Below are 15,947 nucleotides of genomic sequence, written 5' to 3'. Positions count from 1 at the left end.
TTATTTTCACTGGGGGACATTTGAATTTCATTTATTTTCCTATTTTTTTTTTATTTTTACTTTCTACTGATTTTGTTATCCCCCTTAGGGGGCTTGAAGATGAGATCATCCGATCGCTTGTGCTATATGCAGCGATGCTTCAGCAGAAATCACAGTCTCCCTTGAAGCCTCGCCACAGGCAGGGTTTCAAAGGAGCTGCGTAATGACAGTCAGAGGTGTCATCAGCTGACCCCCGGCTGTCACGGCAACCCAATGGCGACCCGCAATCACTTCACAGGCACGCCGATGGGCGGAAGTAGAGACGCGACTGCTTGTCATCACAAGTTAGATTGTCAATGATATTTAACAAGTTAACAATCATGGGTGGAGCACTGCTCCACCCTTGATTGCTAGCAGCAGGTCCTGGCTGTAATACTCAGCCATCGCCTGCCAGGTATGGGGCAGGCTCATTGCGTGAGACGGCTATATACACCTGCTCCCGACTTGCACCATATACATACGGCGCATGTCATGAACAGGCTAATCAAGACTGGCATTTTGTATGTCCGTGTTTGCAGTACGTGTGGCATCCTGTTTTTTCATGGATACCACATATGCCCATTGTATCCTATGGTGATCTTCACATGTCCATATTTTCACACAAACTGAGTCCATGTGAATCACACAGAGACATGGGCCCATACAAGTATGCTGTATTAGAAGCTTTGTAATTTCATCCTTTCTTTATCCATATTCCAAAAACACAAATGGCCCACTGATCCAAAACACTGATAACACCGGTACTGTTTTTACTGGTACCAGTTGTATATGGACTTGTGTTGGAGGACTTAATGAAGGGTTTCATGGAGCAAGATGTGTCAAATTCAATAAAAGGAGTCTGCCATTTAACGAAAATGGTTCATCTTTCAGCTGCTGTGCACAAATATAAGAAACGTTCTTCGGTCAGTACATTTGCTTTGTAATTTAGTTTTGCATCACTTTTGTACAATAAATTACAATGAATCTGTCAGTGGGAATTTACCTTGATGGGATTATTTTGTGGAGCAAATTTACTTTTTTCATGAGATCTTTTTAAAATGTTGCAAATGCAAAATCGAATAAAACCAGTCCAATAAAATCACACCCCTTCAATAAGGCATAAGACATGAATTCAAACTGACAAAACCGATCATGAAAACTAATTGAAAAAAAAGCTCATGCAATGAAAAAAATAAAATAAAATAAAGAACATCCCAAAAGTCACTAAACACTCAAAAACAGCAGCAAACAATTACAGCTTGACCATCAAATTTATACCAGTTGTTAGTTGGCTTAATTTTGTCCGCAGAGTTATAGCAATTGTGTTTTCAAATAATTTTATTGTTTTTTTAGAAATAAACAGGGTAGGGAAAGGAAGGTAGGAAGGGAGGGAAGGGAGGGAGTGGGGAATAAACAACCTTGTACAGGTACAGAAAAAAAATTTAAAAACTAGAGAATCCACAAATAGGCATAGAATAACATATATCGAATAACAACATAAAAGAAAAAAAAAATCGACAATCCTTATTATGGGGTAACATTCTTGGAAGGAGATGCAGCATCCCAGTACTAAAGTGCCCAGGTTTAAACTTCAAAATATAGTGCCTCTTGTTAAGTCTATTTGATATGAAATTTGTTGTTCCAGATCTTCCATTTTTTTGAGTATTTGTGAATGTGATTGTTGTTAATCGCAAATCTGCGTTCTAAATCGCTGTGTTGGCCTATCTTCTCAAGTATGTCTGAAAACTTGGGAACCTCTGCTTTCTTCCACCATTGTGCTAACATGGTCTTGGTCACTAAGAGGATGTGTATGATAATGTGTCTTACCGAATCATCAAATTGTTCCATGTCTAATGAAAGAAGTGCTCTTTCGGGTGTAATTGTGAAGTCCTTAGCAATGAGGTTAATGTGCTGGGTGACTTGAAGCCAGAGGTTTTTGATTTTTGAACAACCCCAGAAAATATGGTAGAGGTTCCCTTGGTGTCCACAATCTCTCCAGCACAAGGAAGATAGCTCTGTGTTAAAATGCGATAACCTCGTCGGGGTATAGTACCACCTATTTAACAATTTGAAATAACTCTCATGAAGACCCATTGATATGTTGGAATTGTAAGTGTTTTTGATGGCATCGTTCCAGTTCTCGAGACGGATATCAGCACCAAAATCGGACTCCCATCTCTTCATGTATATGTTTTTGTGGCTCGTTAGGTCTTTGACGACAGATCTATACAAACTACGCAGACTCCAGAGGTTTTTATTTTTAAGGTTGCACAACAGTGAAGTTAGCATTTCATAATTCAAAGTCTTCCCTTTATGAATTTCCAAATTCTATGATTCAACATGGTGTAAAAGACTAGCTCAGATGACGGTAAATTATATTTAACCCTGATCTCACCGAATTTCAGGAACTCCACTCCACTAAAAACATCCCCCACCCTTTTAATTCCAGATTTCCCCCAAACCTCCGGTATCGGGAGATCATCCATCAGTGCCAATGAAGAAAGAGGCAACTTTAAGATTTGCTCTGCTTTTTTGATATTTTTAGTCGGCTTAATGAGATCCCTCCAGGCTGAGATTATCGGCCAGAATATAGGATGAGATGAGTTCGCACTGGGCTTTTGCAGAAGGAAGTTAAAGAAAAGCTTTTGCAATGAACCTCTATCACTAGCATCTCTTTCCAAGCCATACCAAGCTGGATGCGTCATGTTTTCAGTAAACCAGTGCCAGCTCTGTTTAAAGGCCTGATAATAAGCGTATATGTTGGGCTGTCCTGCGCCCCCATGTTTTTTATTTTTGTACATCAAGTCTGCAGATATTCTTGCTTTTTTACCTTTCCAAATAGTCGGATGAGCTCTTGAGCTTTATCAATGGTTTGGCGCAGAAAGCTAACTGTTAAAGTCCTAAATATGTATAAAATTTTGGGAAGGATAAAAGTTTTGACTGCCAGAATCTTCCCAAAGATGGAATGGAAGTCTCTAGCTGAGCCAAAAAGGATAGATCGCCTGTAATAGTCTTTATAATGCTGTCTAAATTGGCCCTAACTGTGGCTTGGATTGATCCAGCTATTCTAATCCCTAGATAGACAATCTCTTTCTCCTCCCAAATGAACTGGGTTTGGGCCTTTATTTTGTTAATTTCAGATTGTTTCATGTTTAGAGTTATAAATTTTGATTTGTTTGGGTTTATCTTAAAATAAGATGCTCTAGAGAATTTTTCTAGTTCAACTGAAAGGGCTCTAATGGAGTTTGCAGGATCCAGTAGCATGAGGAATAGATCATCTGCGAATAATCCAATTTTAAAATTTCGTGATGGCAGTTCAAAGCCTTTAATATCAATGTTTATTCTTATTTTTTCGGCTAGGGGCTCTATGGCAAGCACAAATAGAAGGGGGGACAGGGGGCACCCCTGTCTCGTGCCATTGGTAATGTCGAATGGGTCGGAGAGGAAATTGTTTGCATAAATCCTGGCACTAGGACCCGAGTACAAGGCGAAGACTGTTGATAGAAACTTCTCGTCAAAGCCAAATCTAGCGAGAGTTGCTTTTAAGTAAAGCCAGTTTAGCCTATCAAATGCCTTCTCGGCGTCCAGTGCCAGAAAAGCAGTTTGGGTTCTCAGGTTGTTCGCTAAATTTATCAGATTCAACACCCTTCTAGTTCCGTCTGAGGACTGGCGGCCCTCTGTAAAGCCTATTTGATCATCTGCCAACAGACGTGGAAGGATGTTTTTTAATCGGTTTGCAATGATCTTTGAGTAGATTTTAATATCGCTATTTATGAGCGATATTGGCCTATAGCTCTGTATCCTCTCGGGGTCCCCCCCTCCTTTGGAATCATGATAATTGTTGCCTCTAACATCTCCTTTGGGAAGGAACCCCGAGAGGACGCCAGATCAAAGACGGAAGCCAGCTGTGGAGCCAGAACTTTTGAAAAAGATTTATAGTAGTCTCCAGAGAAGCCATCCTGCCCTGGTGATTTTTGGGACTGCAGTTTCTTGATAACGTCAACAATTTCTCTCTCTGTAAAGGGGATATTGACATAATTCAAGTCCAGCTCATCGACTCTTGGTAAATCGATACTCTGTAGAAAAGAATCCACAAAATTCGAGTTAACCACCAGTGTTTGGGGGTCATCTTTCAGGTTATAGAGATTTTTAAAGAATTCTGCAAACGAGTTGACAATGTCCCTAGGGTGAGTTTTGGGGTCACCCGAGGGAGATACTATCTTATTTATTCTCCTTTTAATTCTTTCTCTTTTTAATTTCCTCATCATAAACCTGGTAGGCTTGTTAAGAGACGCATACGATTTGTACCTAGATGCTTTGATGACTGCATCATATTCCTGGTAGATTTCAGTTCTCAAACTCTGTCTAAGTCTCAAAATCTCAGCCTGGACGGTCTGGGAAGGAACTTTTAAGTTTGTTTGTTTTTTCTCTAGATCATTAATTTGGGCCTGTAGGTTTGTAATATTTTCCCTATCTCTCTTCTTATGTTTAGAAAGAATTTGCATAAGACACCCCCTCAGGACCGCTTTATGGGCGTTCCAGACCGTGAACTGATCTACTTCACCAGGTACGTTTTCCTTGAAGTAGTTTAAGAGAGCGTTTTCTATCTCTTGTTTGTACTCTGGTATATATAGCAAAGCTGAGTTAAGCTTCCAGCGGAATGGTTTGTCAGGGGGAGGACCCACAAGGAAGTCAATGAGAACCGGGGTATGATCCGAGATGGACTTCTGCATGAAGAGAATGTCCTTAATTTTGGACAGAGTGAATATGTTAGTAAGTAGAAGATCTATCCTGGAAGCTGTCTTATGTACATCTGAAAAGTGGGAATACTCACGAGACGATGTATTCAAGCAGCGGAAAGCATCATAAAGCTCATTTTGAATTAACCAGTTTTTTAAAGCTGGGACCTTGTGGCGAACTAAAGAGGATGAATCAATGCTGCTATCTGGGACAATATTAGATGAGTTCACCTGTTTTAACTTTGTCGATTTTTTTGATAAGCTTGTTCAAGAAACGAATGTGTCCCTTGTTGGGTGCGTATACATTCACTATTGTGCATGGCCTTTCATGGAGTAAGCATATGAGTATATGAAACCTGCCCAAGGAGTCTGGTATTTCTTTGATGAGCTGAAAAGGAACGGTGCCACCTACCAATGTGATGACCCCAGCCTTTTTCTTTGTGGAGAGTGACTTGTACATGTGTGGGAAGTTCTTGTGCTGGAAGACCGAGTGTCAATCGGAAGCCAGTTTAACCTCCTGAATGCATACCAATTCGGCCCGGGTTGGTTGATCTCCTTCCATACCGCATACCTCTTATTCGGACTGTTGAGCCCCCTAACATTGTACGATAACATTTTCATCATTAGAATGCAATATCAAAACAAGAAAGGGAAACAAATAGAACAATGAAATACAGAAAAAAAAAATTAAGAACTTGAGAGTTCTCCTGGAGGACTCCAAACTGGTTGGTGTCTCACCTTAGATCGGGGGAAAAACGAGAAAAAAATTAAGTGGCAAGTTCCCACAGTGACAACGATAAACTGTAATTACGGGTAATAATATTCATGTTCAGGAAAAGGAAATAATAGTGACCCCCCAAATAAATTCAAACATATGACAAAGATCAATCCTAATCCCTATCTCTAAAGGATGGCTCATCCATCAGGAATTTAAGAAACCTCTGACCCTCGTGTGGAGTATAGATGGGGTAGTGTTTATCTTTATACCAGACTAAAAGCTTGGTAGGGAAACCCCATCTATATGACACTCTAAGTTCTCTAAGTTTAGAGGTCAGATCTCTGAAGGAGCTTCTTGCGTCCATAGTCTCTTTGGAAAAGTCTTGGAAAATCTTAAGATCCTTATAAGGCTCAGGGGGTGAACCTCTCTCTCGCAAAGATTTTAAAACCTTCTCCTTGGTTTCAAAGAAATGGACCCTGAGGATAGTGTCCCTGGGATTTTCCTGTGGGACCCCTTTGGGACGTGGGAGGCGGTGTATACGATCAATATTGACTTCTAATTCTGTCAATTTTGGCGATAATTTTTTAAACAAATTTTTGGTGTAATTAGAGAGATCTGCCTGGGAGACCGACTCAGGGATACCTCGTATCTTTAAGTTATTTCTCCTGCTTCAGTCTTCCAGATCCGTCAATTTGTTTTTAAGGGAAATAACCTCCTTTTTGAGGAGTGAATTCTCCTTTGAGAGGTAAACTATATCCCTCTCTGCCTGTACCATCTTTACCTCATATTTCTCAACCTTTTGGCTAAGATTTCTGCAAGTTTCCTGTAGGGCCTTGGCCTGAGTCTCAAACCCTATTTTTAGGGCATCACTGAAGGACTGGAAGAGATCCGCCATGAATCCTTCAGTGGCTTGTTTGTTGGACCCCTTGTATTACCCCAGGTTAATAGATGGAGGAGGAACCTCAAACGAAGGGAATGGACCTCCATTATCCCTCCTAGGCTTCTGCCTTTCAGGGCTTGGGTTTGGAGTATAGTCAGCTGAGACACTGTCGGAGTCCTCAGATGAGAGACTCCCAGTCTTTCCCTGATCGCCTGGTCCCTTCCTTTTGTTTGATTTGGAAGTGTCCATTTCCTCCGTAAGAGTCTCAATTGGAGGGGGGGTTTATTGTTGCCCCCTAAATTTTTATTTTTTTGAGGTGTTTCAGGTTGTGTTTTAGATAGGGTTTTGGTCAATGAGCTATTAGTACCTGATCCCCCTTTTGCAACTTTGACAGATGCAGGGTTCTGAGATTTTTCTAGATAAGGCATTTTTGGCTCGTCTCCTTTCAGGGGTGACCTAGATTTTATTGGGCTTAACAAATTAGAGATATCGTTGTATGATTTAGAGTGTGCCCCAAAATTGTGCCTCGTGACCCTGTGTGGGCTATTGGAAGCTCTGACCCTACCTGACTGCATCTTGGTTTGCCACAAACCCTTCCCAGACATCAGATCTATGACCCCTTTATATTATTCAAACAAGTTAAGAAAAATGGTCAAAAAGCAAGTTTCCCAAAGGAGTTAACTGAGAGACCCTTAGTGAGAGCGAGTAAAGTCACACAATTCTGCAGTATCAATATCAGCAGCCCACTGTATCTCTGATCCTCAGTTGAAATAAAGGTAATCTTCTGTTATAATTCACTGGTCAGATGGATAGCAGGCACCGGGACCACCAGCCATGAACTGCAGACTCTGTTATATTGTATGCCTGTGCTGCTGATATGCTGAAAGCAGCCAGTGAACAATCCCTTGGGACGCTATATGGGGATAAAGAGTGCCTCCCAGATGCCTGTGTCCTTTCCCCAGTACCCCTGTGGTTAAGTCTCTGCTGTGTTGTACAGTTCGTGGGAGTATCTGTGCCTGTCACAGGGGAGACCGCTGACTGAACGCTGCAGGGCCTGTGACATCAGGTCTGCTCAGTGCTGACAGGCTGGAAGCTGGGAGCGGTCGGATCTACTTTGAAGTCTATTGTGGCTGTGAGCACTAATCAGCAGCCGGATCTAGTGGCCCAAACTCGGATGTGCCTCACCTCTGCTGTCTTCAGAGGCTCCCCCTGTGCTTGTTGCCCCCTGTCCGGTCCTCAATGTGGCTGTGGAACGCTGTTCTTAGCCGTTCTGATGTCTGTTCAATGGGTCCAGTGGTATCCCTCCGCCTCTCTGCTCTGTGACAAGAAAGTAGTCCCTGCCGATGTCCTCTGCTTATATCCTTGGTGTGTCAGTCCAGAAAGGGTCCAGATCAGCTTCTCTGCCCCCGCTCTCCTCACCCTGGCCGTGAAACTTCCTGATTTCGGCGGCACTCAGTCAGAAATCCAGAGGGGAGATTGTACATAGTTCCGTATCCCTCCGCCGCAGCAGTGCCATTATCCTCTACACCCCGCAGGCAGAAAACATTGCAGTCAGTTAGAATCAAGTTGTGCCTTATCGGGAGGATTCCAAATAAAGTCCTTATTGTCCTTATTACTGGCGATGAGCCTCCAGATCAGTCCTGGCTTATAAACAGCCCACAGTAGCACTCCAGTCACTTCCAGGAAGGCAAATGGTGGGAGGGTGATGTCCCTCTGTTTCTCCTACACCACCACTGTCCCAAACTTTTAAAAGTTCATATCTTTGGTCTCCTTTGGACCAGAGTCCTAGTTTTAGGCTCAGAATGTGCTCCTGAGTTTCAGGAATAGAATAGGGTCCAGTATGGGTTTTTTTGTTAACCCTTTGCACGCTTTTTTGTTGCTTTAGTGTGTGACTGTGGGAGCTTACAGCTCTTGCCTCCTACATGCTTAAAGCCCAGGCCACACCCCAAGTTATAGCAATTGTGGAGCAATGGATTGCAATTTAGGAAATAGACTTTATTATTCTGCCTTCTTATAGGTCCCACCTACTCATATGTCAAAAATGCCTCTAGAATGTGTCTACGGTAGGATTCACACATCCGTGATGGCAGTTCAATCATGAACCAGGAAAAATTGCAACACTTTTGTATTTCATTTTACAAGCTTTGCTAGAAAAATGAAAAAAAAGAAAACAGCAGAGAGAAAAATCTTGCAGTTTTCACTCTGACCACTGAGGGCGCAATTTAGACTCAGGAAGGGTTTTCAGTGGTTTCCTTACCATCAGAGACTGTATTGCAATGACAGATAATACATCTAGAAACAGCTGATAAGATAGGATATAATCACAATAGGTCGACGTCACAGCTGACTCCACTCCCCCTCGCTTCAAAATGACCTTTGCTTAAATAAAAAAGATAGACAATTGTGGCTATGTACATGTGTTGTTTCCTGAAACAGGAAATTAAGAGTCTAAAAAATTCACCAATGACCAGTACGAAATTTGTAAGATTTATATTTTTCTATGTAAAACATTGCTAAAATGTTTTATGAGATACATATCACAAATATAATAATTAAATCAATAGGTCATTTTCTGATGATAGCTTGACATTAAGTCAGATTTTTTTTCACATTTAGCTAAATATATTAGACCCATTACTTTCATGTAGAATGCACTAAAGAAAAAGCAAATACATTGATTAATGTGGACCATATTAGCTAAACCATTATGTACTTAATTAGTTCCTAATGGGAGAATATAAAATAACCCAGTATTGAAGTAGTTAAAGTCATTTCTTACCAAAGGAATGGATTTATATGTGCAATAAGTGGATATGGTATGATATATATATTATTCTTAATTTTTACTCTAATGAATAAAGAATAATGCTTTTGTGTGAGGAATACACTATCACCCTGTAATGCTGATAACCAGGCTGTGACATCCCCGAGCCGTGACAGTCATTTACAATGAAACAGTGTTTCACACTAGCAAAAACAGTATAGCTGTTGCGTGAGAAAGCTCAATCTCTAATATGAAGGCTAAATCCCCATCACGTTGAGGCTTACATTGTGCAACTTTTCACAAAATAATATCCTTTTTAGCTAATTTATGTTAATGAACCTTATTTTCAACGATGTTCAAGTATGTATTTTTGCACTATAAAAGTTAATGTCAAATATGTGTAATCGTGTTTAGCAGCACTGTCCAAGGGTTTATGCCAAGAACAGAGCCCAAATTAGGTGTGAATTTGGCTGAATCTGTGACTCACCAGAAAGTCCCATCATGTTATGAAATTCTGTATGGATAACCCCTTCCTGTCCTGTGATATACTAATATGCCATGGTGGGCAGTTAATTAACATAAATTATCATACAATTGTAAGGGACCCGCGATAATCTGTAGACAACCTGTTGCAAATATTGGCATGTTTTATATTGCGTAGGTTACTTCAGGATGTGTCTACTAATAATATAGTGCATTCTCACCAGTCTTTAGGAGCCTATCTCCAACTATCCAGGATCTAGAGGGACATTCCTAAATTTGGTGAGCTGTCCTGCTGTTCCAACAGGTTGGTGTCATGTCCCGGCCTAAACTGTACGTGTGACTTAAAGATGCAGACACAGTTACAGGGGTTGTCCACTATTTATATAGTGATGTCCTTTCTTTTGGATAGGTCATCAATATAAATTGATGGGGGGTGCGACACCCGGCACCACCATCAATCATCTGTTCCTGGTGATGACGGGATGCGATCAGTTAAGGAGCTTCACAGCTCCAGCAACTGTAAAATGGCTGATGAAAAACAGGAGAAAAATGGAGTCCAGAACTATTTAGATGAAAATAAACGTTAATTAGTGCAAAAAAGGACACACATGAGAAACAGGACAAGTGTAATGTATCAATAGATGAGACACTCTATAGGTAAGTAGCCCAGAACAATGTCCTTTTTTTCACTAATTAAAGTTTATTTTCATCCAAATAGTTCTGGACTCTGTTTTCTCCTGTTTGTCATTACTCTCTTGGGAGTCGTCTCTATTGATTAATTTTTGAGGCATAATTTATGTATTTATGTATTATGGATTGAAAATGTCTTTTTGGAGTATATTCTTCATAACTGTAAAATGGCTGTAGCAGTGAACTGCAGATCCTCTCCCATTCACCTGGATAGGGGCAGATGTGCAGCATTTATTCTAAGGATAGCTGTAACGCACAGTGAAGGGAGACTAAGTGCAACACGAAGGGATAAGGGAAAGGGAACCAAACACTAGGGAAGGGGGAAGTGGTGACCCCTAGACAAATCTAATGTCACCCTGTCTGCCCTATCATCCCTATATAGGTCCCGCACCTATTGCTGAGCAGGATATCTAATCCCTGCCTGACCCTGACAATAAGCCCTGCACTGGGAAGGACAGGATGACGCTAGTCAATCCCCAAACAATAAAATAATGATCTTCGCACTCAAAAAAATTCAGATTCTTTTTATTGCGTGCATCCAGCCACAAACGAAATTAAACATTTTCGGTCCAGCATAGGACCTTCATCAGAATTTCTTGATGCTAAAGTACATATACAAAACAGAAAGTGGAAAACAACGAGTTAAATGCTGTCTGCATTATCACAAGAATTTATACAATTTATACAATCCCCACTACCACTAAAGACAGATGGGATACACAAACAAGGGGGAACACTTAGACTCAGAAAGAAATACAGACGTATTTCAGCAACACCAAGGAGGAAGATTGACGACTGCAATAGCTCCAAACTGCAACAGGGAACTGGAAATAGAAATATCAACTGCAACTCCTAGCATAATTTGAAAAATAAATCTTGCCAAATCAGACAAGCTGATTTTCTGGATTTGTTTTCTCATTTTGACTCTCATAGTTGTGGTCTACCTATGATGTCAATTACAGACCTCTCTCATCTTTTTGAGTGGGAGAATTTGCACAATTGGTGGCTGACTAAATACTTTTTTTCCCTCACTGTATACTCACCCTTCTGTGTCTTCACCATTTTGTGGCGCTGCTCTGGTGCTGCCATGCCATCTTGTGAGCGCAACATCTGGCTGGCCGAAGTCAGAAGCTACGTTACAATCTCTCAAAGCAAGTCTATGAGCGCCAGAATGAGGCCATAATGAGGATCTCATAGAGATGTAATGAAAAGTGACCACCATGAAACACTGGAGCTGCCGACTGGTCACTTTTAGCCAGAGATTGACTGGAGCACCACTGGAAAATGATGTATGCGGCAGCAGGGGAGAGTGAGACAGGTGCAGGAGAATTACATTTAAAACACAACTCCAGCGATGCAATAAAAATAACCCGTTGGAGTGGTGTTTTAAGGTTGAAGGTAGACATAAGTCTATCGAGTAGAGTTGAGCGAAACGGGTCGGTCATATTCAAAAGTCGCCGACTTTCGCTGAAGTCGGGTTTCATGAAACGAAACCCGACCATAGCGTGAGGTCGGCCACGAGGTCGGCGACCAGAGCGCCAAAGTCGCGTTTCAAAAGATGCTTCCAGCCCCCTTTTTCAGGCAATGATGGAGGACGCACACTGTGGGCAACGCGATGACATAGGCATCGGTCACCACCATCTTTGAGAAGGGCATGCAAGTGATTGGCTGGCTTTGTGTGGCGTCACAGGGGCTATAAAAGGGTGTGAATGCCGACTGCCATCTTACTTATGGCGATCTTAGCATAGGGAGAGCTGCTGCTGCTGCTGATTCTGTAGGGAGAGCGTTAGGCAGGGAAGAAGAACCAAAAAACTGCTTCTGCTGTTAGCGATTTCCACTTACAACACAACACTTTGTGTGCAGTGACAGGGGAGGCTCTATTTTTTTGCATCAGTTCTGTTGGTTATTAGGCTGCCTTATAAGGCTCCCTGATAGCTGCATTGCTGTTTTCACACTGCTGTGCAAACTGCTTTATTAAAAGCAAAAATACTTTTCTTCCTCTTTTCTGCACAGTTACCAAGGGTTCATTTTTCCACCCTTTTGTGTGTGCACTGTGCAGAAGTCCTGCTTATTGGGCTGCCTGCGTTCATACTTGGACTGAGAGCATCATTGACAGTGTCCTCAAATCTCTAGTGAGATCCAAAATCTCACCAATCCTATAGACACCCTCCACCTTGTCATACATCATCCAATTTCAGCCTGTTACATTGAGGTGTAATCTCTACTGGGCCAGAGACAATATTTCTTTATCCTCAAATCTATAGTGAGATTCAAAATCTCACCAATCCTATAGACACCTTCCACCTTGTCATACACCATGCAATTTCATCCTCTTACTTTGAGGTGTAATCTCTACTGGGCCAGAGACAATAGTTCTGCGTCCCCAAATCTATAGTGAGATTCAAAATCTCACCAATCCTATAGACTTCCTCCACCTTGTCATTCACCATCCAATTTCAGCCTGTTACATTGAGGTGTAATCTCTAGTGGGCCAGAGACAATAGTTCTGCGTCCTCAAATCTATAGTGAGATTCAAAATCTCACGAATCCTATAGACACCCTTCACCTTGTCATACATCATCCAATTTCAGCCTGTTACATTGAGGTGTAATCTCTACTGGGCCAGAGACAATATTTCTTTATCCTCAAATCTATAGTGAGATTCAAAATCTCACCAATCCTATAGACACCCTCCACCTTGTCATACACCATGCAATTTCATCCTCTTACTTTGAGGTGTAATCTCTACTGTGCCAGAGACAATAGTTCAGCGTCCTAAAATCTATAGTGAGATTCAAATTCTCACCAATCCTATAGACACCCTCCACCTTGTCATTCACCATCCAATTTCAGCCTGTTACATTGAGGTGTAGTCTCTACTGGGCCAGAGACAATAGTTCTGTGTTCTCAAATCTATAGTGAGATTCAAATTCTCACCAATAGTAGATACACCTTCTACCTTGTTTTACAGTACCATATAGCTGGTGTTATTTTGGGTACATTTTCACAAAAATGAGCAAGTATGGTGGAAGACGACATAGAAGTGGGCGGGGGTGGCCAACTGGTCCCGATGGTGGTGGTGGTGTTGCATCTGTTGGTAGTGGCAAAAGCACAATAGCACCTAAGGCAGGAGGAGTTGAGCCTGCGTCATCGTCTCTTTTCTGGGAGTAGGGAAACCACTTTTAAAGCGGGAGCTTCAGGAACAAGTTTTGGCTTACATTGCTGACACAGCCTCCAGCTCTCTCACCTCCTCTTCTGAAGTTTCAAAAAATAAAAGCACTGAGTCGTCATTGGAGGCTCCTGGTCAGGAACAACACCTTTCCTTGTGTCCTTCACCCCTACCAAAAATGAAGGATGTGGCAGGCCTCACTACCGATTACTGCATGGATCTCTTTTCACATACCATGACTGGGTTAGCAAGTCAAATCGTGAATTCCCCAGTCCAAGAAGAATCTGACATGGAGTGCACTGATGCACAGCCACTGCTAGACTTTTCTGCTGGTACATTCACTCAGATCACTACATTGTCCTCGCAGTGTACTGAGCCAGAATCTGACCCTGATGAAACACAGGTGCCCCTTCCCGCATACTATACCACCTTCCACAGTGACACAGAGGAAGGTGCACATGAATTTGAAGAGGAGGTGATGGATGACCCAGTTGTTGACCCAGATTGGCATCCATTGGGGGAAGAGGGTGCCGCTGCCAATAGCTCAGAAAAGGAGGAGGAGGATCCGCAGCAGGCAACAACATCGCAATAGCTGTTATCTGGCATGACCGTAGCAGTCCAAAAACATGTTACAAAAACAAAAAGAGTTGCAGGACAGCTTGGCCAGACGGTCAAATTAGCACAGCGTGCAAGGTCTCAAAATGTCTTCCATAGTAGGAAGAGTGCAGTGTGGCACTTTTTTTTAACAAAATCTTAATGATCAGGCAAAAGTTATCGGTAAGAAGTGCGCAAAGACCTTTAGCCGAGGGAAAAATCTGAGAAATTTGAATGCCAGTTGCATGCTTAGACATTTAACCACCATGCACTTGCAAGCGTGGACGGACTACCGAACCTCACGTACCACATGTGCACCTGCTCCGAATGAAGGTAGTCAGCAACGCTACATCGCTTCCCCCATTGTAAGCCCACCGGTTAGCACACCACCAGCAGCAAATGTCGAGGTGTCGTCGCAAGGGCAAAGCAGTCATGGAATCACAATGTTATTGCTACGAAAGACTGAATCTAGGCCATCAGCAACACCACCAACACCATCACCATCACCAACCCTCTCTCAGTCCGCCATGTCCACCACTAGTTCCACCATATGCAGCTCTCTCTCGTTAGAGATGATGCCCTACTGGTTGGTTGAAAGCAAAGCTTTCCACGAGCTCGTGGCCTACGCAGTACCACACTATGACCTACCCAGTCGGCACTTCTTTTCATGAAAAGCCATCCCAGCCCTCCACGTGCATGTGAAAGACCACATTGTCCATGCACTCAAGCATTCAGTGAGTGGAAAGGTGCACCTCATAACAGATGCATGGTCCAGTAGGCATGGCCAGGGCCGTTACGTGTCCATCACTGCGCACTGGGTTAATGTGGTGGATGCAGGGTCCACAGGGGACAGCGGCGGTGGGACAGTGCTGCCTAGCCCACGGTATAGGAAACAGTTGGCTGTAGGCGTTCGACCCTCCTCCTCTAGAAGCGAAAGCTCGTCCACAGAGCGCAGTCGCACGAGCACTCCATCCGCAGCTGCCAGTGTTGCACACGAGGTGTCCCACTATCGAACAGCTAGTGGTAACTGTCAGCAGGCTGTGTTGAAGATGATGTGTTTGGGCGACAACAGACACACCGTGGAGGTACTGGCCGACTACTTGTAGCGACAAACTGAGTCATGGCTGGGCAGTCTACATCTTGAGGCAGGCAAGGTAGTTAGTGATAACGGCCAGAATTTTGTGGCAGCCATAGCCCATTCAAAACTCAGACACATACCTTGCCTGGCTCACACCTTGAACCTGGTGGTGCAGTGCTTCCTCAATAATTATCCGGAGTTAACACCCCTGCTCCATAAGGTGCAAAGACTGTGCTCGCACATCCGCCGGTCGCCCGTACACTCCAGTCGTATGCAGAAGCTGCAGCGATTGCTCCACCTTCCCAAGCACTGCATAACTATCGACGTTGCAACAAGGTGGAACTCCACCCTGCACATGGTTCAGAGGCTGTGCGAACAGAGGCAGGCTGTAATTCATTTGTGGGAGGATACACGGGCAGGCAGTTTGCAGGCAGATATGGAGTTGTCTGATGTGCAGTGGTCGAAGCTGAAAGACCTCTGTAAAGTCCTTCAGTGTTTTGAGGAATGCACACGGCTGGTAAGCGCAGACGACGCCATCATAAGCATGAGCATCACACTTATGCGTCTGCTCATGCAAACTTTGACACACATTAAGGAGCAGGCGTCTGCAGCCGAGGAGGAAGAGGAGGAGGGAAGCCTTGATGATAGTCAGCCATTTTCTGGTCAGGGAAGTCTCGTGGACGAGGTGGAGGAAGAAGAGGAAGAGGAGGAGGATGATGGGGATGATTATTTTGGGGAGGAGGATGCTTCTCAGGGGGCAAGAAAAAATGTTGGCGTGGCAAGGTCAGGTACAGGGTTTGTGCGTGACTGGAGG

At 43.0% G+C, this 15,947-nt stretch overlaps 1 protein-coding gene across 2 annotated transcripts in view; it reads left to right on the top strand.

Moving 5' to 3' along the window:
• LOC141085602 (galactoside alpha-(1,2)-fucosyltransferase 2-like) overlaps positions 1 to 15,947 on the top strand; it is a 428,258-nt gene that overhangs the window by 3,319 nt on the left and 408,992 nt on the right. For both annotated transcript variants that reach the window (XM_073571122.1, XM_073571119.1), the window contains exon 2: positions 4,511 to 4,585. The gene's annotated coding sequence lies outside the window, so the exon portion shown is untranslated. The remainder of the gene's footprint in view (positions 1 to 4,510; positions 4,586 to 15,947) is intronic.

The sequence above is a fragment of the Dendrobates tinctorius genome, unplaced genomic scaffold (assembly GCF_039654945.1).
Source record: "Dendrobates tinctorius isolate UK_male_01 unplaced genomic scaffold, ASM3965494v1 ptg000028l, whole genome shotgun sequence".
Taxonomy (NCBI): Eukaryota; Metazoa; Chordata; class Amphibia; order Anura; family Dendrobatidae; genus Dendrobates; species Dendrobates tinctorius.
The sequence above is the reverse complement of the archived record's forward strand: the minus strand, read 5'-3'. Positions and strand labels throughout refer to the sequence as shown.